Consider the following 27,676-nt stretch of genomic DNA (forward strand, 5'->3'; position numbering starts at 1 on the left):
GCCAAAAGCGAAAAAACAAAATCCTACGCATTTCTTAAGTTGAAAAGTTAGGTTCTTATTTTACATTTGATCGGATTACACACTGAACGAAACCTCACAAATTGGATTTACAATTCTAAAATTTTGCAGAAATAAACATCCAACCGACGACGACGCGACGACACGCCGCAAAATACAAGTGAGTAGATGGGTGCAGAGCTAGAGATAGATGAATGAATATTGGATAAGCTGTTTTCGATGACAAATTGCAGAGGTTGGTTTGTCGGTTACCTACGATTGTGTTATACTAATGTATGGTAGTAGGTTTTTTGTGTGATGTAGCTATAAATAAACTTCCCCTTGATTAGCTACCAACCACCACACTAATCTCACACTCGAGTAGTTAGGCGTAATTTGTAAATTCTATGCCTATCCAATACCACTTGTTATGGGTAAGGGGTATGGAATATGTATATACGCACCCAAAACTTGTGATTTTGCAAAAGAGCTTACCCCACTTGTAAAACATAAATAATAGTAAATGAACTCCCTGCTAAAACCACTAACCATAAACCTAGTTAACTACCATTTGTGTTCAGTGCATGCCTAAACTAATAAGATACACACATTTCTTGAAGGCAATCCAGTAGAGTAAAGATACATGACTCTCTGTATGGGGTCACAAATTCATCATAGAAAAATATGAAAACAATATTGCAAATTCTATTTTCGAAGATGAAAAAAAAACAACAAATGTATGTATTTCTATAGAAAAAATTGCATTCATGGATACAGATGGAGAAAATAGATTGGATTCTGTTAAAACCAGGGATGTCATATTTTTCAAACAGACGAATTTTATCCACTATTTCTGGCTTTTAAGCTTGCAGTAGCTTGATTTAAATAAAAATGTAAGAGTTTTAATTCTAAATTTAAGTCAAAGACAAGATAGCAAGTTTAAAATGCATTCCTTCATTTACAGTTGTGTTCATAAAAATAGCAGTGCTCTCCAAATAAAACAAAAAGGCCTTCAATATCAACGTTATAAGTTAAGAACCGTTTTTTAAATATATGGCTGCTCATAAAAATAGCAGTGCATGACAAAGTACTTTATCAATTACGTAAGAAGGAAGAAAAACTGTAATAAGTTATATGAAAGTATACAAATAATGTTAATTTACAATTAGTACTTTGTTGCATAACCATTGTTTTTTGTGACTGCTTCGCATCTACGTGGCATCGAGTCCAATAAAACCTAACGTTTCCCGACTGATATTGCGTTCCCAGAATTACGCACTGCTTCCCACAATTCTTTCAAATCTTTGGGTTTTGCTCTATGAGTTGCGTTCTTAACATCCCTCCACAAATTTTCGATGGGGTTATGGTCAGGGGATTGAGCGGGCCACTCCATAACGGATAACTTCTTTTGCGCAAACCATGATTTTGCATTTTTTTTGACGTATGCTTTGGGTCATAGTCTTGGTTGGTATACCCAAACCAACGTCATTTCGTCTTCAGCATAGGGTAATATAACCTCCTCGAGAATTTTCACATACATAGTCGGTAGCATCCCTTATACCCCCGATAAGATAAATAGGCTCTACCCCGTAATATTAAAAGCAAGCAAATATCATAATTAGTCCTCCACCATGCTTTACTGTTTTTATAGGGTAACGTGGATCGATTTCTGCATTTTAGGGTCTTGTCACATATTCCCGACGACCCTTGGACCCAAAAAGGACGACTTTGCTTTCATCGCTCCACAGAAAATTCCTCCATTTCTTTTTTGCCTAATCTCTATGCGCTTTAACAAACTCCATTCTCTTGGTCACATGCCGTTTTTTCACGAATGGTACCTTGAGTGGACCTTGGGCTAATAACTTCGCTTATTAAAGATATCTTCGTATTCTAACAGCGTTAACAGACAGTTGAAGTTCATTCCTTATTTTCCTAGAGCCTATGAAAGGGTTCTGTTTTGCTAACTGAATATTTTTTTTCAGTTTTTTCAGTAGTCATCTTTTTTGAGCCTAGCTTTTTCGATTTATTTTGCCATTTTAAGGTGTAACTGACCATTTTTGGTGAGCAGCCTGGGCTGTCTTGAATATGTTGGTAGGGTTTTTCCTCCAAACGCAGTTTTCTAATAAGTTTTCGAATTTCGTCGGTTCAGTGTCTTGACCGTCCCATTGTTTATTTTTGAGCTAATATTTATTAATTTTTTATATGCTAGTATATTACAAATACTTAAAACTTTATATAGTAAAATACTCACTCAACGGAAAATAAAAAAAAAAATGTTTAACACTTTTTAATTATAAAATCAAAAGCACTGCTATTTTTATGAACACTCTATATCCAGAGAGTTTGAAATAATTGGTGTTCATCGGGAAAAGTAGGTTATAACTTCAAGCTAAAAGTCTCTAAAATGAATACGAAAGACCGTTAGACGCAAGTTTGATGGTAATTTTTTTTTAAAGAATTTCCATTATTTAAATAATTGACAATCTAATAAAATGTCACCAGCACTGCTATTTTTATGAACACAACTGTATCTCGATAGGGAATGTTTAGAAGAACGTTGAACGTAATTTTTGTTGTATTTCACTAAATTTATTGATTTAAATTTTGCAAATTGTTTGTAAAACCGTTTTTAAAACGAACTTACAACTTAAATTCTAGTCGATATATAAAAAGTCTCAAGACTTGTGATACAAAATTTGATAATTTATATTATGTTCATGTGTTTGAAGAAGTTCATATTAAAATAATCTGCTACTTAAAAAGTTGCTATAAAATGTTTCTTATAACAACACTGGTGAAATAGCATAAAATAAAGTTACATATATTCGAATATTTCTAAAGACTGTGTAACTTTATTGATGTTTCTGAGAGAAATGTTAAGAGATGAGGCGAAAGTTGATTTGTGTAATATTTTTCTTTTGTTCAACAAATCTAGTGCACAAACACAAACAATTAAGTTATTTTAGTTCATATAATATGTATGTACAATCGCATAGATGTAGGTAAATATCTACGAGTATACCTATACCACATTTCGAGAACCATAAGAGTACAATACCGAGTTTATGTTGAAGCCAGCTCCACAAAACAACAATCCATTAGACTTACACTATCCTCTACTTATAATCAAGATACTAAAAAGATGGTTTATTGTTACATTCTCTTATTGAAAAAGAAAAAGAAGAAGTGAATGTTGGGGCCAAGGAAAGTCAAGTCAGGCTAAAGCCAAAAGTCAGCACAGCATCAGGCATACATTGTTAAGGCCGGCCGGCGGCGGCGCGGTGACGGCATCATCGGTCGTCGTCATCGTCATTGCTATTGTATAAAGATTAGGTTAAAAGGAGAGAATTCGATAGTTGTTGGAAAGCAGAAGAAAAACTGAACAGAGGCTATTGTAACTTTATTGAATTGGGAACAATGAAGATATAAAACTGAAGACTGAAAATATCTGTATAGTGAAGATAATTGCAAAAATGTACTCTACAAATGAACAACATATTATATTTGTAATATTAGTTCGAGTATACCAATAAGTAAAAAAGTATAGTAATTTGCAAAGTTAAATACATAGACAGTAAATATGTTGTGTGTCGACTGTATTTTTTTGATAAATGCTTTAGTTAATTTCCTTGTTAATTATAATATTATTCTTTAAATAAAAAAAAGAAGGTGTACATCGGGTTTTTATGGGGAAGGGGAAGTTTCTTATGTATTAAAATGATTTAAGTGTGAATTTAAGCACGCTAAAAAACTATCTGCTCAATGACATCCACTTAACTCATATCTTATAATATTTTCTAGTATAGTATTAAGTGTCCTTAAATGTTCCAATTTATAAATTTTATCAGAACAGTTCTTTTAAGAATGCAATCTTATATGACTTCAGTATAAAGATTGCATTGGTTACATTCATCCAGTAATTAAGAATTCTAATTTTGAAACAATCTATCATTTAACCTTACAAAGATTTGAGAATTCATTCAAAATGATATATTAAGAATGCATTCGTAAAAGATTGCATTCTCTTAAAAACCTAATACGTACTCGTTTTCGTTTTGTATAAATGCTCAAATTTTGGATCAGACGGTTATTAATTGGTTTTCTGGTTGTACGGCATGTATCACGGTCTTGTTCAAACCACAATTTTGTCAAATCCATTTCTTGGCTGTAAATATATTTTATAGTTCGATAATTTCCTCAGCCCAAATTCCACAATGAACTTAAAAATATAAACCTCCACATTCTTGCTAACCCCAAAACCGTCACCTGTCAATTTCTTATATTGTTTTCCATTGGAAAATGCATAAGTATACGAATGCTAAGATGTCATTTATAAGATTTCTAAGATGTCATCGAATTTTTGTTTGGTATAAATAAAATGTGTAGCATGTAAAATTATTTTTGAAAAATGTTAAAAGTTGATTTTCAAGAGCAGGTTTGAATAAGTTTGTACTGCTCTTTTAGAAATGATTTCTATAAATCAAATATTGATTCAATACAAAAATTTAAATTACAAAATTAAATTTATTTTTAATTCATCTTTTATGAAAAAAGCTTATTTAAAATCATATTGTTTCTAATAATTTTAAATAATGTTTTATATTCCACAGATTTAAATAAAAGAACAAAATCAATGTTAACAAATACCTTCTTAATTAAAAATTGTGTTCATTCAAATGTTGCTCCTTTAAAGTTCAATATCTTTGTTTGTGGTGTGTTGGTCACAAGTTGACAATATTTAACAATATTAAATTAAATCTAAACTAAAAACTAACACAATTTCAATTACTTATAACAAAAAACAATTAAACATAAAGCTTGCAGTAGTTTTAAGATTTTCATTTGTAGAGTCAATGAGAATTTTTAAATTTACTGATAATTGATTAAGATTGTTCGAATTCTCTAAAAATAGTTCTAAGAGTTTAATTTCTTCTTATGCTAGCTTGATTCAGATTGAAATACAATCGAAAAATAATAAATGGTTCCATTTAAAATACCAACAGAGATGGGAGATTTATTAAAGGAAGAATTTTAGTGTAAATGTAGTACCCGTATCGTGATGGTTAGTGCGTTAGACTGTCTCGCTGATTCTCTTCAGCATTTACAACAGCGATTTGATAGGTAGTCTCACAAAGGCAATTGCGTACGCTGACGATCTAATTGTGTACAGAACGGCCCGAAAGGTTGAGGTTATTAGAATTCCCTTGCAGCGTGATTTCGACAAAATTCAGCGATATTGCGACGACTGGAAATTGAGACAATTCAAAACAGCTGTTTTACAGCAGTCGGCTTGACCCCAGAGTTAAGGTAATTTGCTACATGGCCCTCATACGGCCGATGATCGTTAATGGTTGTCCTGTGTGGTTTAGCGTTGCCCCTTCCCAGATGGAGAAGTTTCAGGTGTTCGAGCGGCAGTGTTTACGACGCTGTTCCGGCTTATATCGAACAGCCGAATCTTCTTATGTGCATTACTATTCCAACGAGGTCCTATACAACGGGGCTCGAATCAACAGAATTGACAATTTCGTGATAAAACTCGTTCGAGGTCACATTGCAAGAGCTATTTAATTTTCAGGGCGTTCTATCCGAACTACGAGTATTTTGAGAGTGCACGCTTGAGCGGCTTCATTCCACCAGAGGCATTCCTCTTTTTAGATAGATGCAGTCTGATACAGGATAGATTGGCAGTTCCGCTAATCTACCACGTCAGGCGAAGAACCGTGGATAGGCGACTCCTGTACAATCGGGACGTCGTCATGGCACAAGGTGGAGCAGAGCTCCTTCGGTTAAGTAGGGCTGTGTCCGAACGGGACCGAACTGATAGGGTGAAGCAGAAAAACCAGTTTTGGTGGCTTCAAACGGCACTTGATAGTGGGTAGTCGGGATGGGGTTTTAAGCTTTGGCCGGCTTACATACTTGTTTTATAGTTTAAGGGTTTAGTTTTAAGTAGAATAGGCATGGTGGCACAAAAAAAAAAAAAAAAAAAAAAAACAAGAAAAAACATGGACTATAAAATAAAAAAAAAACATACAAAAAAGACAACAAAATATGAAAAAACAAAAATGTTAAATAATTAGATTTGCTGCTGTGGTTGTTCTAGTTTGAAGTAGTTTATAGATAGAATAGGTAGTTTAAGTTAGCTTTAAGTTTTAAATTTAGGACCTTATTTTGAGTAGTTTTTAAGAAAAAATTAAAAAGAATATCGATATTAGTTTTGTTCATCAAATTTTCTAATAAATACAAAAATAAATAAAAAGAATTACAGTAAAATAGATCTTAGGGCCGAAAGGCAATAGAATTAAGTATTATTGTTTAACTTCTAGTGTCCGTATGGGACCATTAAGTAAATTGTAAGTTATGATTATTTAGGCTAGTTTTATGAATTTTTGTCTAGCTTTAAGATAGGTTTAAGATTGAATAAATAGAAATGAATTTACAAAAAAAAAGTGCCTTGGACTGTCATGCAAGAGGTCCCTGCCTGTGTCACCTTACTTTTTTCATGAGTACTCTGCCTCTGGCGAAGAATTGACAAATCCTCCAAGAGTAATTCTTGTCATCAAAATTAGCCGTTCGGATTCGGCATATAAACTGTAGTTCCCTTATATCACTGACAACATTACTAGCACACAGGAATGGTTGAGAGTTGTAATTAACTAGGCCCTGGTTCTTTATGGACTGTTGCCCCACCTAATTTATTTTATTTTAAATAAATACGGGTAATAAAAGGCTATCAGGCCAGGTGAAAAAATGAAGACAAAATCTTTAAAATCTAAGTTGAATACTTTCCTTTTTTGCAATATGATAATGCAACGCAATAGTATTCTAGAACTGGTCTCACAAAAGAGACATACAGAAGTAAAAAAAAAACGTATGGACCACGGATCCCTCGTGAATATCTTTTAAAGAAACCACGTGTTTTGTTAGCTTTTTATAATAGTTATAGTGATCAGCAAACCATAGTTCTGAATCTAGTTCAACACCAAGATCATAAAAACTGGATTCTATATTTAAACGTGACGAATAAAATATACATATAGCCACAAATTGTTATTACGTTTAGTTGTAAAACACATTTTATAAAATGTTCAATACTTAAAATACAATCAATCAATCAATCAATCAATTGCATCATTCTCAAAATTGATTTAGATCTTCTTGCATAGCTCTGCAATTCTTGATGTAGTTAAAAATTCAAACAATTTTAACATCATCTGCTTGGATTAGCGACATAGTATTATTTAAAACAAAAGGCAAATCATAAATAAACACAATGAAAAGCAATGGACCAAGGTGACTCCCTTGAGGTACACCAGAATTGATTTTAAACTGACATGAAGGATTACTCTCGAATTTGAGCTATAATATTTATATAAGTAGAATTTCATGACTTAATTTGTCAAATGCTTTACTGAAGGCTGTAAAGATACAATCGACTTGAGAGTGTTTTTCGAATGCATCCAAACAAAACGAAGACAGTTGTAACAAATTAGCAAAAATGATTTGTCTTTGATTAAATACAGGTTCTAGTTTTACACTAAGTTTTAATAAATCTCAATTTGTTAAGATTATCCTTCAGCAATGTATGTCCCATATATATTTCACTTCGATTGTATTTCGAAAATAAAGTTTATGAAAATAAATAGGCATCAATTTTTCAAAACAATTGTCATATATTATGATGTATCTTTATTTTTTAAGCTTAACATTTCAACAAACTGCCCAACGAGCATACAAAACTATGATTTAGTTTGTTGCATTTTATTTTCGATGATTTATTTTGACCCATTTGTCATACTTTATCTTGTTACGAATTTTTGTTTCATTTTTTTATCAAAAACCCTTCTCTCTGTTATCTTGAAAATATATCAAAAACACTCGTGGTGGATGATAAAAAATATATACACTGTGGGAATACGGGACTTCATGTTTTATTTTATTGATTTTTACTTCCTCCTCCTGCCATTGATATTTTTTATTTTATTTTGCTCTGGTAAAAATTGTGACAAAATAAATATTTCACGAGAGTTCAACACTATCGTCAGAAGAAGTCCAATTAGGGGTGAAAACATGTCATACAGAGCAAACGAATTTCAGACATAGGGGCATACAATTTGACCGACCGACCGACCCAACAGACCAATCGGCCACGTAAAATTGTATGTACAGAAGAGTGATGTATTTGTTCAAACAAGGGTGACGCAGCAAGGGTGTATTGCACTCATTTGAAATATTGGTTTCAATCAATCCGAACACGAATCCGAATGCATTACATTTGATATTGATAAAAAACTTGTATTTTTTAATACTTTTTTTATTTACTCAATTTTCTTTCCTTCATCAGATAAGGGTAACAAAAATATAGTTTGTTATTACAATTTATCCACTATTAAATAGTTGCTATAGGTAGGTTAACATTAGTGGTGTGAAATTATTGTGTATTTTGTTAAGCAATTAGAAAACAAATGATGGGGTGTGGTTGTGGCATACATTTCAGCTTAATTTTTCTGTTTAATTCCAAGTAAACACTTAGAAAATTATTTAAAATTATTCTAAACAAACCAAAATAACAAAGCATAACATTTAACCTCAGTTAAGCCATAAATAAAACCAGTTGGCACGTAAAGTAGGTATGTAGATTTAAATTTAAAAAAAATATCAAAGTTCACATCATGCTCTTGCCTTTTGGTAGCTTAAAGAGGCTTTAGATGAGAAATTTTATTATATGCTTCGCTTTGTTGGACATTATATACTACATCTAAATGACATTAGCATTACTGTTGCTGTATGCTGCACAGTATGAAGTTTAAAAAATAAAATGGGGATAAAATGTTAAGGTGGCATGGTGCTGTATGGTCATATGTGAGCAGTCAAGAGAAACCAAGAATTTTCCCTTGAAAATTAGCCACTCCAGAAGGTGTAGCACATATGTATGCTCGTAGTGGTACGTCTATAATTATAATATACGGAAGATGGAATATTTTCATACTGTTGCTTAATTGTGTGAAACAATTCTTTGACAAAGATGAAACCTTATGTGACTATGGTGACTTGTTTAAAATAAGGAAAGAGAAAGAAGACAATTTCGCGACAAGGTTAAGTAGGGACTAATTACATTTTCACTAACTTTATTTAAAAAAATAAGTGGTAAGGTAAAAAATGCAATAAAAATAGAGTCTTTGAAGCACAATAGGAATTTATAAGTGCAGCAGAATCTAAAATAAACATATTCTAAGAGTAGTCCTAAAACAAGAAACAGACAAATATTATTGCAACTATTCAACACACAGCTATTTTTGTTTTAAGACAATTATGTTCATTTTATGAAGTTCTAACAGATAGGCTGAGATGTGACCCACACTGATATCTTTCCATTCGTGTATATATGTTGATATTTCTCACACTATTACAAAATATTAACAACAATTTTTTTGTAATATAAAGTCGAACCCCATTTTTATCAGTTTTTAATTGTCTGTTGTAGGTTTCTTGAAAAAAAAGTTGTCAATAGGATTTTGCAAAAAAATTAACTAAAAACATTGGAGCAAAATTTTAAAAGATTTAGTAAAATGTTTAAGCCATTTTTAGATGTTTACTAAACTTAAAAGATGTTGTATCTAATTTTAAACCGTTTTAATAATTTACTATCACTTTATTATTAGCTTTGTTTATTTTTACAAACTGTCACTTTTAGAAATGTTTTGATGCTCGTTTTCAATTAAAGGCAATAAGAAGTTTACTAGTTAGCAAAACGAAAAGAAAGATTTAAAATTTTGGAGTCCCTTAGTAAATTGCTAAATATTAATTTAGAAAAGTGCTAACTAGTACATTTTTAAACCCTTAACAGAATAAGTTTACATTTTGGAGTTCTCTAGTAATTTCTCAATATTAAGCAAATTGGTAACTAGTAAGTTATTAAGCCCTTAACAATAGGTTGTTTAAAATTTCGTGCCATTAACTTTGAAAGTTGCTCACTTGGACCCGTCAGTTAATGAGTGAGAAATAAATTTGGTATCAATTCCTATTTTTGTTCCCGAAATATTTTAGTCGAAAAACTATGTTCAGTAAAGATTGAATAAAACTTTGATATTTTATACATTTTTTTACTCAATTTTTTTAAATCCTCTCTGCATCTTTTGGTACTATTATTTGTAAGACAAAATTGAATTGAATATCTCTTTCGGTTCTTTGGACCAACAACGAGCATTATTTTTTTTTTGAATTATACTTTAATTGAAACTCGTTAAGTGTCGCAAACATGTAAAATATTTGATTTAAGAGGCAGTTTCATAAAAAGATGATATATTTTTGAATGATAATTATTGAAGTCCATTCTTCTATTTATATAAATTTGGTTAATTAAAATACATATTAAATACAGATTAAAAGTCTGTATGAAAAGTGGCAAAATTGTTGTTAATAAATTTTGCAAGATCTGGGCTCTGTTCCACCAAACCATTTCCTTTTTTTTTAGTTTACAAATAATGTTTCACCAAACGCAAATTTGCAAAAAGCAGCAAATTATTGAATTAAAAAGTTTTTCCTTTTGCAAAATACCAAACACAAATTTGCAAAGTGCAAATTTTTTTTAGAAAAGTGAAAAGTTTTGTTATTTTGCAAAGTATTTGTTCTTTCTGTTTCACCAAACAATAAACTTTTGTATTTAAAATTTTGAAAGGCTTTTCTGTAGAAGAATGTTCATTTGCAAATAAGAGTTTGTTTTGAAAAGTTGTCGAAAACTAATAAAAAAATTAAATGGAAAATGGACATGAGCTATTTTTGAATTTTGACGAACTTACCAGAGAACATTAATTTTTAATTCTATTAACTTAATTTAATTATTTTACCTTACTCTTTTGAGTGTCTGATTTTGTTGAGGTTTTTTATTTCATCGACATAGTGCCTTCCTTTAAAGGAATTTGACAGTTTATAGCAAAAACGTTTCAAAAATAAATCATTTTCAAGAATATTTTTAGAAGTTAATAATAATGACCAAATACAATTGAAACTAAGAACTAACTTCGTAATCGTGAATAATTTTTCGACACAAGGTAATTTTTGATTAACGAAATTTGTGTTGTCGAAAATTCAGAACAAACTACAATTCAATAGACAAAGGAAAATGTGTTAATTTTCTTGCAATAACTTTTATGTATACTACATTGAGTTGAGAATGAAGTCCAATATCAATTGAGTCCAGGTATGAAATAAGAAAATCAACCGTCTGCAGGGTAGTTTATCCAGTGCCGAATATTATCATTGATGAATTACTCCCTAGTTCCATATTTCCTGGGCAGAAAATTGATGAGAAAAGTGAATTTTTTTTTTACTTTGCACATATTACTTAGCAGGATATTATTTTTTTTTGCAAAGTTAACTTAACTTAAAATAAGCGTTTTCAAAACAAATTCAAAACAGAAACATACTTTTAACACTCTTCTATTTGACAAATATTTAATTTAAATGGTAGCCCCAAAATAGTTTCCTTATATTATTTTTCTAGTTCAATAGAGATAGTTTGAGAAAATGTATCCCTATGAGTGACGGTTAGACTGTGGACTTACCACAAAGAATAATTAGAAAAAAAAGAAGTTGTTTTGGGATCCTAAATAAATGAAGCATTCTAATTAATTAAATTTGAATTGACTTCATGGATAAGCTATGTCTTAATGTGTTCCAATGAGGCTGTAAAACCCTCGCTATTTTCCAAACCTGCCACTGTTGTCTCCATTAAAATATCAAATTAAAATGTTTACATTAATAAAATCACAACATCACGAAATTTCAATCTGCTTAGTGTAAGGCCAAACAAAGCTCACGACTAGTACCACAAGGTCTGCAAAATTCCTTCACCTCTTTAGCAAATCATTATCAGACAACACTATGCGATAGCCACTTAATACGTAGTAAGTATGTGGTTTCTTCGTACATATTTATAGGGACGTAATAAATGACTAATTATATAATTATCGTCTAGTCAAGCGAGAAAAGATAACATTACACAAAAAGAAAAAATAAACTTTAAGCTGAGTCACCCTGTTTTGTATCCACAAATAATGAACCTGCTTCGATTCATTCCATTTTAACTCTTTTTCCCAATACAAAACTTGAACCCAGGTACCTACTAAATCCCCAATCTCAAGCTCAACCCAATACAATCATCTCTAAATCCATAAAACACGAACACGTACAATATGTTTGTATATTCATTCGTGGATAAAAAGCTAATTAAAGGGTACGAAGTAGAGGGAGACTGTCTTTCTCATAATTTTGTATTTGTAAATAGGGTGCGAAGGACAGGCTTGCCAGATTTTTGTAAAATCGGACTTATTTCTTTTTTTACAGACAAATTTCATGGAACAGTTTATAAGTTAATTAAAAAAAAAAACAAGTTTCATTAAATGTGGGAAAAGTTTTATTAATTAATACAACTTTAGCAAACTTTTTATTGTAAGAGGCAATTTCTTCCTTATTCTCAATCAGGATTTGCTCTTACTTATTAGAATTAAAGGTATCGAGCATATTTTGGATCGGCTTAAAGATATTTTAGTTTACATATTTTCTTGACATGCCAAAAAATTCTAACCCGCATAGGATAGGATCAAAATTGAGCTTTGAGTTTTTAAGGACACTTAGTTTTTAGAGTAATCCAATAGAATTTGATTTTTTGAAGAATTCTTGTCTGGCATTGTCATAGGATAAGACTCTTCAACCCTCTTGACAATTATAAGTTTATTTTGATATTTAATGTATATTGCGCAATATGGCAAGCCTGTCAAGGGATTCTCATATGAGGAGAATTTTCTATATCAAATTATGTGAGAGCAGTTTTTTGTATGTGAATTGTGTGAGTGTATTCGTCCATTCAATTGAAAGCCGAATACCGTGAAAAGAGTTCACATCATGCAATAAAAGTGTGGGAATTACGGTTTTGTTAAAAAGATACACGATATATACAGCAGATAGATTTACCTATACTTACCTAACCTACCTACAACTGCTTTTTCGCATTTTGTTTTTGTCCGTGTTTTTATCAGAGGTTTTGTCGTCATACTCATTTGTGATACTTTTAATTTTGAGGTTTTGTATAATGAGTAGTATGAGTAGAGGTATGAAAATGAATATAATATTGTGAGTGAGTTATTTGTGTTTGCATTGTTACCAGAATCAAATTTAATTGGAGTTTTATTTTGAACTTTTATACCAATTGTATAAATAAAAAATAAATACAGGTTATAACGGTTGCACAAAATAATATGTTGAGATTTTAATGACAAAAGAACATTAATTTATACTTTAATTCGAATGAATGAATTGCCCAAAAATGTTAAAAAATTAAAAAAAAACTGTCAAAAAATTGTTGTCAGCTCGAATATTTATCAAACAAGAAATGATATTAACTCCAAAAAAATTTTATGGAACGAAGAAGAACGCTTTCAACACCTGATGAAATATTAAGAAAAATCAAATTGATAGTATTTTTTCAAAAAATAAAAAACTTAAAAGAATCAATTACTGAAAATTGGAAGAATTAATTTTCGACTCAAATATATCGAAATAAACAATGTTACTGCCTTAAAATGACCTTCATTTTTTGAATAATTTGCTACCAATACCTATTATGTTATGATTTGAATAAAATTTAATAAAAATCTTCCAAAAATGCTACTAAAATTTGGTTAAAATAATATTCGATTTGAATATCTCAAAAACAAATTAGAGGATTAATATACAAAGTTTTTGATTCTGCTCAATTGATATTTGTATAATTTTTGAAAAAAAGTCGATTGAATATTTTCTTACAAAAGCAAAAAATAACTGAAAACTGATACAAATTAATTTTAGACTCAAGTATCCTTACTTTAAAACTTCCTTCATCTTATACAAAGTTTTGTTATTTAAATTCGTTTTTCAGTTAATTTTGACAAATCTAAATAGTAACCTGCAAAATCAAAAACAAAGTAAGTAGATTACTCACACATAAAAAAGTTATTTCGTTTTATTTGTGTAGCATGATTCGTGCGTCACACTGTATTTTGTAAAGTTCTTACCAAGTAAGAGAAAAAAACTGAAACAAGAAATACTAAAAAAGTACTAAAAATTAAATTTTGGGTTAAATATCTCGAAAACAAAACAAGATACTGAATTGCAAGTCGTTTCATGCCATAGATTGCTGTAAATGTTTTGCAATATTTAAAGATAGGTTTTCCTTTAAAAATATATTTACTTAAATACTCGAATTGATCAGCGGCCACCCCCTATTCTGTCCCCAACTTAAGTTTTTTCTTTTATCGAATACTTATTGTAAACAGCTAAAATTACTTTATTTTCCATTCCAAATCTTTTTTTTTTTAAGTAAGATACATTTTATTATAATTTTTCGTGTCTTATTGGAATTAATTTTTAACTTAGTGGTACCTTTTTGTCACAAATAAAATTATAAAAAGCTATACATTTAATTTTAAACTAGTTTTCTTATATATTTCAGATTGTTTTGGAGGATTAAAATGCTACAAAAGCACATCTAAAAATCTGTAAGTTCAATCCACCATATTTTTTTAATTTTATTATTGAAAATATAATAAGGGAAAGTTTTCAAGTGACATTGTAAATCAAGCTAAAATCAATATTTATTTATTATATTCGTATTTAAAACAACAAACTGGTGATCAGATGATATCAACTAAATAGTGTGCCAACTTCCACGTTATGGTAATATTTGTTTATTTTAAAACGTTTTTTTTTATCAAAAAGTGTTATATACAATTCGTCATCAGTGTTAATAAAATTATCGTGATTGATTTAAAAAAAATTTGTAATTCGATAAAAATATTAGGTATATTAAATAATTTAAGTACCTACCTTACTAACTACTTACTAAACTACATCCTACATCTATAGTTTATGTGAACGACACGTGATGAACTGTAATATAGAAACTTGCAACTGCAGATAATATTACCATTAAATATTTATCGGAATTAGTTTAATTGAATGTTACATATGTAGGTCTACAGGGACGGATTACCAAATCATCAAGCCCAAATCAGTGATTGACAATTACTAAGTCCCATTATTATTATTATTAAAATTTATCAAGCTAACCACTTATTGTACAGTCCAATACTTAAAAGTTATAGCTACCAGGACTTCTAGCTGTACGCCCTATCATTTTTTCGAGAATTAACACGAGATAGAAATTTAATACCTTTTCTGGAATAAATTACTGGGAACCGCATTGAGTAAATAGATATCTCTCTAAAAATGTTCCCATCTTTGTTATGGAAAAAGAGAGTTAAATTTGAACCTTGTACTTTGTTGAACATAAAACAAGTACAATATGAATGAGGTGTTGAAATAACGTATTAATTTGAAAGTAAGCAGACTACAAAATTTCCCTTTTTTTTAAAACAGGGCGCCTATTTGTGTTAAAAAAATTTAAATCAATAATGCCATGGGAAGGTATTAGAACCAAATATAGGGTCCGCCATCTAACGTTTTTTTTTTCAACTAGTGCTTATTTCGTGCATGGTAACACTTAGCGCTAGTCTGATTTGACACTTAATAACTTTTATCCTTGCGATAGAAGAATATGGTTGTATATATGCGTAAACAACGCTGGGAAATATTGCCTGCGATCGACTTAGAGAAGATGCCGATTGTGCCATAAAAATCATCTTTTCAGATGAAGCTCATTTTGATCTTAGTGGGTATGTAAATAAGCAAAATGGTCGCATTTGGGGCACAAAAAACCCGCATGCAATTTAATAGTGTTTTCTTTACATCCAAAGCCCACAAGCACATTTTTCGTATGTTTTCCGATTCCTTTTAAAGATATTAAATTTATGTGAAAATTATAGGTTTTTCCTGTCCAAAAAGTTCAATCTGTGTTGCCTCGAAAATAACCCCAATACTGGTTAACTTTAAAAACTAATATTCAGACATTTGTATTGTGTATAACATTAAAAAGTCAAATGTCCCTTTTTAATTAGAGCCTTAAATACTACCATGGTCCGTTTATTACTCCATCCGCTCCTGCTTTCGTTTTATTATTTTTGTTTTCAATGACGATAATATACCTTCAAAAGAATCCAAAACCCATTAACAACTTTGCAACCTGACAAAACTCGATACTCTCGACCTTCGTAAAGCTTTTAGCGTGTTCTGCTTCTGATGTGCATATAATATTGCATAATTTATATTTTTGTTTTATTTTATATCTATTTATTTTTGATATTTATGTGAAATGTGATGCCGCACCATACATCGCCGCCGTACCGTGCCATCAACCATCACGCTCTTTTTAAATTTTTGCTGCATTAAAATCTAATCTTATCTTAACATTTTTATGTCAAAACAATTTATGAGACAGACAGAAAGGTATATTTCACTGCCATACTTTATCTGTACTAGATTTTATTTTGTTTTTTAATTTCATTATATGACATTTTGAATATTTGCATTAGAGTATCTTTTACTCTTTCTCTTTAAACAAAAATTCCTTATGAAAAAGAAGAATAGGTGTAGGTAGGTAAGGTTGGTAAAATGGAAAATAAATTTATACCAATCAGACAGAATGTTTAATCCATGAGTTGGAATATTTTTTTTTCCTTTGTGTGATTTGCTTTATCTGTTTTCTGTTTTCTCTTTTTTTTGCCTCCGTCTCCGCTCCGATTAGTAGTATGTGCCTTTTGTCGTGTGTTTCAGGTAAATTTATTGTAAATTGAATGTGGTGAGGTGATGGATGAATTTTTGATATTGGTTAAATTCTTAAAGTAAATTTATTAGTGTGACCAACATAGAAAGAAACAAAATTTCCCCCATGGGATTTCAAAAACACTAATATCAACCATATCAACCAACTGTTCTCAATTTTGTTTAAGTAAATGCAACCTTGACTTCCTAATGTAATGTTTGTTGATAAACAATTACAAAATACAATATGTCTTAACATTTGTATTTTGAACTGCATTTTTTTTAGATAAATGATTTATATTTACCTACTATATAGGTATTATGAGAGCACATATGAGTTAAATGTACTCTGAGGTACAAAAGTATGAGTTGCTTTTAAGAAAATTAAGTAAAAGCTATTTGTCAATTTAATTTGATCCAAAGGTAATCGATGATATTTATATGTCTGGATTAACCTGAAAATATCAAAACTTATTTTGCCACAGTATACAGGGTCGATGCTGATTTCGAATGAAAAACAAATAATTTGGGAAATTATTGTATTTTCTTTTTATTATGATAGTATTGGCATGTTTCAATTATGCATGACACAAAATAACGGCTAAATGGCAGCCTGGACCTCGGCGGAACACCTGCATCCACTGGCCCAAATTTCCAATGAACGGTTAATGCCTTTAATGTGCGGAATTATCTCATCCTTTATTTGTTGCTAGCTTATCGATGTACACCTTTCCTTTTAAAGAACCCCAAAGAAAGAAAAAAGTGTTAAATGACATGATCTTAGCGGTCAATTAAAATCGCTACCACGTGACACAACACGGCCATTGAATGTATTCCGCAAAAGAGTCCCTATTCCTTTAGCTGTCAAGTGGCAAGTAACACAGTCCTGTTGAAACTACATATCGTTCACATCCATATCTTCCAATTTGGGCCATACAAAGTTCGTTATCATCTCATGATAGTGGACACCGTTCACAATAACTGCCGGATCGGCCCCATTTTGTAAAAAATACAGCCCGATCATGCCGCCATCCAGAGTGGGTTGGTTTTTCGACTAGACAATTATTCTTGGATTATCATTCCAAATGCGGCAATTCTGCTTATTGACTGAGGTAATGTACCACATCACTGAAGATGATTTCCTTCGAAAATTGTTCATCCACTGTTGCCATTTCTTGAAACCACTCAGACCATTGACTACATTTGAAATGGTCAAAAGGCTTTAGTTTTGATTCAATTTCACCTTGTAAGTATGTAAATACTCCAACTCAACTCACAACTTATTTATCGAATTTTATAATCAGTAAGTATATGTATTTTGCTCCCACGATATTTTTTTGTGCACTCTAGTGGAGCAAACTAGCAAACAGGAATGGTTGAGAGTTGTAAGTCACTAGGCCCTAGTTTTCAACGGACTGTTGGGCCATCTAATTTATTTATTTATATAGTGGAATTGCATAGCTTTTGTGTGGACGTTAATTATATTAAAAAATCACTTTTATATTTTGCAAAAATCGTGAAATTGGGCATACAAAACATTTAAAGAACGTAAGAAATCACTGCCAAGTTCAAAAGACACACCTACATACCTAAATATATACATACCTACATATATAACTTTCAAAACTACTAGCAAGAAAAATTGATTTATGACATTTGTAATAAAAAACAAGTTTTTCTTTAACTGTCAAACTTTATTGGGAAACTTCGAAGACACTAGAATAAAACAATAAAAAGCTTGACCGATATAAAAACTTCCCTGTGCGTAATTTTTTTTTTCAATTTTCTAGAGATATTCAATATATAATATAAAATATTTTTTCTCGAAAACTCCAACAGAAGATAAAATAATAAATTATTTTAACGGTAAAAAAAAATCCCTTTAAAACAAAATAAATTTCCCTCCTCACTTAGCACTGCTATAAAAATCAATCCTCTCACCTCTCACAATTACCCTAATAAGAAACCAAACAGATTAACCTACACACAAGCTAAATCAAACTATCTATAGATTTATACCTTTTAACTACCTACCTACCATATAACCTATCTATGGCTCATTTGCTTTCAGTCTTTATCTTTTTTTACACTTTGTTTATTAGAAACTCGTATCTAAGGGAAAAAAATATATCTGCACTGCAGGCTTTACTTTAGCTGAGCAAAAAGATATCAAAGGTACACAATTTACGTATTTTCTGTGTCTTCTTTTTGTATGAACAAAGGGGCAGGGACAGACAACAAAGCAAAAACCGAGAAAAACAAACGTCACTCAAACAAACTCTAAACTCAAAACTCAAAACTTATAGCTCAACTTAACCCCGATGTGATTGTGATGTGATGACGGTTATAAATTTTCAAATATCAAAATTCAACCGTATTGGTATAAATGAATCGCAATGATTTTTGTTTTCTGTTTAAATGAAACAACTGCATTTGGCTTGTGCATGCAATAGACAGAGAGGTAAACTATTGGTGGTTGGTTACGTTTACGTTGTCGTCTGCGTCTCGTCGTCATCGTCGTCATTCTTTAAAAATTCGAATGTTTGCTGCTCGTGTGAGGCTCACCGAAGCCACCACCAGCTGGCCACTAGCTAGAGTAAGTTCAACTGTTGGAACGTAGAGTTGTAAAAGAGTTTTGTGTAGTCGTCGTCGTTCTTGGTTCTCCGTTATCGTCGTCGTCGCGTGAATCTGCGCTTCTGCTGCTGTCCGTCTTCGTCTGCTATTTCGCGTTTTTTTTTTTTTATTCAACAATTTTTGATTTGCAATTATTAGCTTACAAAATTTTGCAACCGACCGATAAATCTCGTCTTGTTTCGTAGAGATTTTATCAATATCCGGGCACTCGGGATATCGTATTTCGCGCGTTTCAATTTCAATCTGAAATCAAGATTTTGTAACTCGATCGGATGGGAAAGTGATGAATGTTTAAAGTTTTCGTTAAAAAATTATTTATTTAAAAAAATAATTGTGGATACAAATTATCAATTTTGGAAGCAAAGTTCCGTCCCACGACCAACAAAAAAACTCCTTTTGCTACTGATCCTAAAAAATAGGCCAAATCACAACAAGCAGAATTAAATCTTTATACATATTCTTTTGTAAATGGAATTTATCTACACACAACAAACTTATACTTAAATGACACTGGAAACGGTAAAAAATAAACAACATTGCAATAAATAAATTTAAAATAAAAAGAAATAATTTATTACAATGCTCTTCTAAGATATCAAAATCATTTACATTCCACCAAGGTTGTTGTTGCTCTTTTTGAATAAGAAATCGAAAAACAAAAGAATAAAGCAGATGCATTCTGTTTTTGTTTGTGTTTTTGAAAAAAAGACTATTCACGGTATTGGGAGTGTTTTCGTTCGTTTTTGTTTTTTGATTTTTTTTTGTATTGGATTAGCGAATGCAGAATTGTTGTGCAACACACACAGTACACGGTTATGTGACATATCTAACAGGCTTTGCGTATCAAGTCGTTAAATGCAACTCACCGTAGATAGTTACTCCTCTAAAGCGGCTTTCACCAAGGCCGTAGTTAGGAAAATGTCATATTGGATAAAAAGTGGAGAGGGGAATAGTGATAGTGAGAAATGTCATCAATTGCAAAAAAAAATGCAATGGAACAGTGTTCCTAATGGAGAGAGGCAAGGGGACTTGGATTGCATTGAAAAGTTGATCACACACAGTCCATAATCCCGAATTTATTTTAACATTTTTTTTGTCAAATACTTTATCTCTGATAACTATGCAATTTTGTATTTAAAATTGAAAGAAGAACTTCACACCAAATATGAGTTTTGATTATAATGTGAAAAATTGGAAATACAGGGAAAAACTTGATACCAGATATTCCCTTATTGGTTCTGAAAACAAAAAACCTTTGTGCATATTTTTAACAAAATGTAAAATTTGTTTCCATTACATGAACAACTTGAACTATTTAAATTAAAGTGAAAACAAAAGATTAGTATTTTTCATAAATTTTTCAAAACATTTCGATGTTGAATGAAACATGAATGAAAACATAAAATCAATGGAATGAGATGCATTTTTTGAAGGGAACTTGAAAATGTTCCCAGTGAAGAAAATACTTGTTTATTTTCATTTCCCCGTTCATGTTTTTGGAAACTAAATTTCTCTAACCCTTTGTTTCACTACACCAACTAAGAGCTTGTAATTAACAGTCGAAAAGGTTAAGTGAAATTTTTGTTTACGATAGCCCTTAATATATTTTCAAATCATCACTAACTGTTATTTATTTTCATATTCCCCAGACTATTGTTATTATTAATTTGAAATAATATTTTTCACTTGAAAGTTGATTAATAGTACAGTAGAAATACACATTTCACTTCGAATTAAAAGGCTTATCTACAAAAATTGGTACTGAGAAAGTCCGCAAAAATCCCATACATTATTAGATACTAACTATTTTTGTTGAACGGTAATTGCTTAAGGACTAATTATCTGAGAGCGACCAAGGAATGAATGAATAAATGTGATTTTAAACAATTAATAATCCTAAATTATTTGAAAATTTACAAAAAAGGTGGAAATATAGCTTCAGTTAATCTTAAGGTTATAATATTATACTTTTTATTGCCATAATAAGAGAAATTTAAAAAAAAATTGTTTTTTTTTTATGAATTTCAATCTAATTTTAACAAACTGTCAAACTCAATTCGCGTTCTACATACGATCCACACTTCAAGGAATACAATTTTCGCGATTGTCTTAACCTTACTCTTTATTCTAGTCTTTGTTATACTCGTTCTCGTATTATATCTGTAACGAGCCTTGTGAAGAAAAGGTCATAATGGAAAAAAATATTGTTCATTCGTTGGTTGTTTGTCGCTCTCGTGTAAAAATTCATTTACAGGAGTTTCAAAAACATAAAATAACAAAAATATGGATTTTTGGTATCCAAATGCCTTTTGTTCGATTGACTCTTCTTTTGTTTGTCGTAAAAATACTACATTTCAAAATTACAATTATTTAAAAGTAATTTCATAGCACTTTAATTTTTGTTATCAATACTGACTTCCTATCTTCTTACAAACGAATTTGATTATGTTCGCTGTTTTCACGTGAAAACTTTATTGATTTGAATAGGAAACATGACAACGTATTAAATTTACATTATTATATTCATTAAGTTTTTGTATTAGTATGTTCCCTTTCTTTGAAGAATCTGTGGAAACTATTACATTTCACGTTGTAATTTTTGTCACGTGAATTGTTTGTATTTTTTTTTTTAAAGAAAGCAAAGAATTTTCAATTATTTCATAACACTTTAATTTTTGTTATCAATACTGACTTCCTATCTTCTTACAAACGAATTTTATTATGTTCGCTGTTTTCACGTGAAAACTTGATTAATTTGAATGGAAAACATGACAACGTATTAAATTTACATTATTATATTCATTAAGTTTGTGTATTAGTATGTTCCCTTTCTTTGAAGAATCTGTGGAAACTATTACATTTCACGTTGTAATTTTTGTCACGTGAATTGTTTGTATTTTTTTTTAAAGAAAGCATAGAATTCTTTTGTATTTTGTCAATTGATTTTATATTTTATGCGATAAAACCTAAAGATTGTAAAATTACTGTTTTCATGTGAAAACTTAATTTTCACTCGGATAAGTTTCCAATTTAACTAGATTTCAAAATTGACCCCTTTGCCTTTTAATTAGACACGTCCTTGAATATAACGATCGACGACATTCAGTTATTTAACTAAATAAAATAAAACCCGCACTAGCAACCTACTCTAGCTAACTTGCTTCATCTATATCTATGTACATGTACCTACGAGTACATACCTGTTTAATGCTTTTTCACGCGAAATACCGCCTGAATGCATCATGTTCATCCATACTAATGACTTTACTGATTTGCCTTTAATTACTGCATAATATATTGCAGAAAAATAAAGTCGTATAATGCACTCAAAGTCGTCATACTTATACCAACGTCCTACATAGATACAAAAATAAGTATGTATGGTATTTTGAAGACCGCCAGTTGAACATTGTCGCCGCCAACAATGCAGTGATTATTACCTATGACTATAGAAGCGTATAGTTTCTATAAGTTAAGTAGGTAGGTAAGTTACTCGTATAGGTATTTCAAAAATTGTAAATTTTGTACAATAATAATTATTGCTGTCCTTTGTCTTTTCTAGCTGCTGTTTTCATTTTGTTTTGATTAGTTTTGTTGTTGTTGTTGTTGTTGTTGTTATTTTATTTTTACATTTTTGTTTGTTTTTTTTTTTTTATTATTACATTGTTATGGATGACTGAAGTTGACTATTTTTATTATTCGATCATGATGATGCAGAATATAGAAAGCTTAATTTGATTGATGTGAATGAATGATAGATAGATAAGTGAGTAAGTGAAGAGAAGCATCAATTCAAAGTCATAATTTGTTTATACCTACTTCCAGATATGAAGAGGTTTGTCTGTACAGAAAAAAGTCGGCTTAATTCAAGGTGCGGCAGTTGAACCTACTCTCGTGTAACTCTACCTTTACCCATTTAATAGAAAAGCTGATGAGTTTTGAAAGATTTCTTTCTTTGTTTCTAATAAATGTTTAAGTTTGTTCACGACGAAAAGTCAATGTAATGTTTATTACTTTTAAATTATAATCTCATGCTTAAGTATAAAGGTTAACCAACCGAAACGTCATTCGAAAGTTTATTTTGTATTTGTTTTGTTTTAATGACGGAAATTATTTTACTATAAATCTATGCATTCGTGTACAAATAAGGCTGTAAATCAATCAAATCAAAATTTTAAATTGAAATGAGTCATAAATATTAAATTATCACAAATGCAGTAATTTGTATCGTCCCTTCGCAGCTGAAAGAATATAGTGAAAGTATCATTGCAGGAAAATTGGAAATTCATTGGATATCGAACTTAGTTCTCAGGATGACATTTGAACCCATCTATGTTTTTTGAATGCGTGTAAATGTAACAAAAATAATGTTGTTAGATCTGTCAAAACATGAATTTTGAAAATATCAATGAAAATTGAAAAGAAAAGTTCATATTTGTATTGATCGGAAATTAGTTTTCTAACTAGGCCCTTCTTAGTATGAACTTCAATCAAACTACTTATGCACGATTCCAAGGTTTAAACTGATTGTTTTAGATAAGAATTTTTGAACATAATTCGGAATACTCAATTGATAAAAGTATTTGGATTTGTATGACATAGGTTTTCTATAAAAATGGTACAGATTCATTTTATCTCTTTCGCAGTTAAGAAGTGCTGTTCCATCATAATCATAGATATCATTTCCACCAAGAAACTCTTTTTTAATATTGGACATTTTTCTCTGAAATGTTGTATAACTTATCCAAACAACATATAACACATTGAGCAAATAGTCGGCAGACCCCCACTATGCGGCATAACTTTCGATCGTTCTATTTCGCCTTTCATTTAGAAATGTTCATTCTTGAGCTATATGTGGCTCTATGTTCTGAAGAAATTGCATGTTTTAGCGATGAGATTATGTAGGAATTCTTGACTTTCTTTTCATTACATTTTTGAATGTTAAGAATGAACTCTAGTATACAGTAATCTGCTAATTATTTCAACTTTTCTAGCTAAAGACTTTTTTTATGAATAGTATTTATCACCTTAGGTAATCTGTTATCAAAAATATTAAAAACTTTTCAAAGAAAATCGATGCTCCAAAGTGCTTTAATGAAAAGTGGTGATAGCTCAAATTCAATAGTAATCATATAGTTTTTGTGTTTTTGAAAGTTGAAAACATCTTTTTACCAAAATCTTAATTTTTCCTTTTTCTATTGCTTCAAACTTGTGCCTACAGATTCCTCTACTGCTATAAACACTTTGAATTGTACGCTATGAGTCGTAAGCAAAACAGCTGGAGCATTTCTGGAAATTAAGCAAAAAGAACAGCATGAAACTTCAGTATACTCTATTCCTTCTGATAAATCATCAATCAACAAAGAAAAAAAAATGAGGACTCATGGGGTATCCCTGTTTTACACCCAATGATTGTTGTTTTAAAACAGTCAGATCTTTTATCCACTCTTCACACCGTACGTCGTCGCTCTTTTCAATCATACAAATTTTCTATCACCCTTCAATATTTTTAGTTGATAATACTTTTGCTGATGAGCTTATAAAACATGGCTTTCTATCGATTGTATCGAATGTAGCGTTGAAATCAACAAAAACGACATACTCGTAAAGTTTAAAAATGAAAATATTGTCGCTTGTCGAGTATCAGCTACGAAACCCCTTCTATTCCTTAAGTGTTTTGTTATTGTTCATCCGAACAACTAAGCGATTGATTTGGATTGTCACAAAAATGTTATAAAAGGTATTTAAAGAGGATATTCTTCTTTTATAGATTAGAATATAATAGATTCCTTGAATTTCTGATTCGGTATAATTCTAGCTTTTAGTATATTTTTGTTTATCACGGTAAGTTTGTGAATGATTTCAACAGTTCCATATATGCATAAGGAACTCAAACGTGATCTTATCGACTTCTGGAGCTTTTCCATTTCTTCAAAAATATCAGCATCTAGGATATCGTGTTAAGCTCAAAGTTTTTAAAAGGGATCATTTAACAGATCGAAAACTATGTAATTATATTGATGATTCGTAAGTTTATCCCATTAAGGGTTTTTAAGGTTTTCCAGAATTAATTTGAGTCTCTGCAATAAGGCAGTTATAAGGCAAACTGGCAAATCAATCATCTAGGAGTAGTAAGGGTTAGACCTTATTCTGTGCACTAAGTGCAAGATGTACATATTTAGTGTTTACTAAGCTAAAGTTAACGTACCTATAGAAATAAAGGGGAAATAATGTTTTCGTCATCAATATTGGAAAACAAAGCCAATAAACATCTGATTTAAAAACTGCTAATAGCTCCTTTTTCTACAGATGTTTGCCAATTGACATATAAATAAATACAAATATTTTTTTTCTAAACATAGCAGACATCAGAAGTAAGTAAAATGATAATTTGTTAGAATAATTTCAAAATCAAAATGAACGAAATCAAAATAGCAAATTTCAATTTCTAATGAAAAATAATAATTTCTCTATGATATGCATGAAATATTCAAATTTTTAAATTAACCAAAAAATTAAAATACAAATATTTTTAACCTTACGGCAGCGAACGTGAGTTTCTAAAAGTTTGTTGTTATTTTTTCTTCTAAATTTCAATTTATCCTTCTGCATGCGCATGAAATTTATACCAAACGAATATGTTTGTATGAGTATATCTACGAGTATATATGTAGGTAAGCTTGTTTAAGATACTTTTTTCTTCATTATGTTTATGCTTAAAATGCGAATAAAAAGGAACCTTTATTAGCAAGCATATTGTGCGGTTGATTAAATCTGAAAAGCTAGCAAATTTTTGTTTTTGTTTTTAGTATTATTTTCGTATATAGCTAAATTAAGGAAAGGAGTGTACCACCCTATCGCACCTCACCTCACTCCCACTTCCCCTATGGAAAAAAATAGGAAAATGGTATATTTTTGTTCTAATTAGTTGGTAATTTAATTCCTCTCAAAGAAAGCACACACATAAATTATAGAAAAAACATTTTTGAAAAGCACACACATGAATGAGTACTTTTAAGTACTTATAGAATTAGGGTATCTACATATATATCGTTCGATATTAAAATATGGAAATTAAGGAAATTTTTACAATGAGTGGATTTGAAAATGAAACATAACGATGAAATGGTTTAGGCCGAAATTTTAAAAACGTATGTAACAATCAAGACAATCGTCTAATAATTTAAACACTCGTCTGACTATTTTGGGACCAGTTATATGTAGCTATAATTTTGTTTTGAGATTTAAAAGCGAGTAAGAAAATCAAATTTTTCTATTTATATTGTCGACTTGAGATAAGATTGTATATTTTTTCTACTAAAAAAATACATTACTTAACTCTAAACTTTTCTTTAATATTGAAACATAATCGTTGCACTGAAAGCATTTCTTTGTATTCCTACTTGTATTGTATTCTATACCTTAAATCTTTGATTCTAATCACGAAATGATTGATTCCAGTAAGGCAATTTGATTTCAATAAATTGAATTTCCAATGAAAGCTATAGCAAACCTGTCAAGCAAATTCCAATGATTGGTTTCAATGATGAAAACCAACGATAGCTACAACTGTCCCCTGCTCTATTTATAATGGCAATCATCTCATTATTAAGATATTCTCTTAAGTATTTAACAGGTTAAATTTTGGGACTGCATCGAGTTCTGTAGAGGCTAAATAGGCCCTTGAAGCCACACTAATAAGGGGTTTTAGAACCCAGTTAAAAACTTGATTGTTTCCCAATGCGACGAGAGTCTGTTACATGCTTAATCCACTACTGTTCATACACTTGGTATGAAGCTAGTTGTTGCAGGAACTGAAAGTGGTTAGTATATATAATTCAAAGTCAAATAATAGAAACATGTCATCGATTTTTAACATATGCCACACGTTTTAAGCTAATACCAATGCGGTAATGTATACTTTTGGCCAGGCTATTTAAAGTCTGCCTTCACCTTCACCATCACCATACCACCTACCATCAAAATTGCCCGCAGGAGTAAATTAAAAATTCTACCTTTTAAACCACGAGTATATTCTCTACTATACCTTTTTGTTATTATTTATAGACCATACAATGATGCGGTTGTCTAAACAACATCATCATCACAAACATAGCACAAAAGCCGCTTGCACAAATAACAGCAAAATTACCTTTTGCATTATTATTATTATGTCGAATATATATATATATTGCTAGATCTATGAATGTATGTATGTATATGTGATAAAGGATATCTTCTTTTGTGTGTGTGTGTAGTATAGCTTGCGGCATATTTGACACGCAAAGGGACATTATAGAGTATCAAATGATTACATAACATTGTTGGTTGTTAATTCTCCTTTTTTGTT

General features: G+C 30.5%; 1 protein-coding gene across 2 annotated transcripts in view; it reads left to right on the plus strand.

Annotated features, from left to right (window-relative positions):
* The window catches only part of LOC129943387 (protein numb), a 95,599-nt gene that overhangs the window by 29,520 nt on the left and 38,403 nt on the right, over positions 1-27,676 (plus strand). The window contains exon 2 of one of the 2 annotated variants that reach the window (XM_056052795.1): positions 14,483-14,528. The gene's annotated coding sequence lies outside the window, so the exon portion shown is untranslated. Of the gene's footprint in view, positions 1-14,482; positions 14,529-19,255; positions 19,843-27,676 lie in introns of those variants that run through there. The other variant, XM_056052794.1, reaches the window with a different exon arrangement.

Source organism: Eupeodes corollae, chromosome 1, assembly GCF_945859685.1.
Source record: "Eupeodes corollae chromosome 1, idEupCoro1.1, whole genome shotgun sequence".
NCBI classification, from domain to species: Eukaryota; Metazoa; Arthropoda; class Insecta; order Diptera; family Syrphidae; genus Eupeodes; species Eupeodes corollae.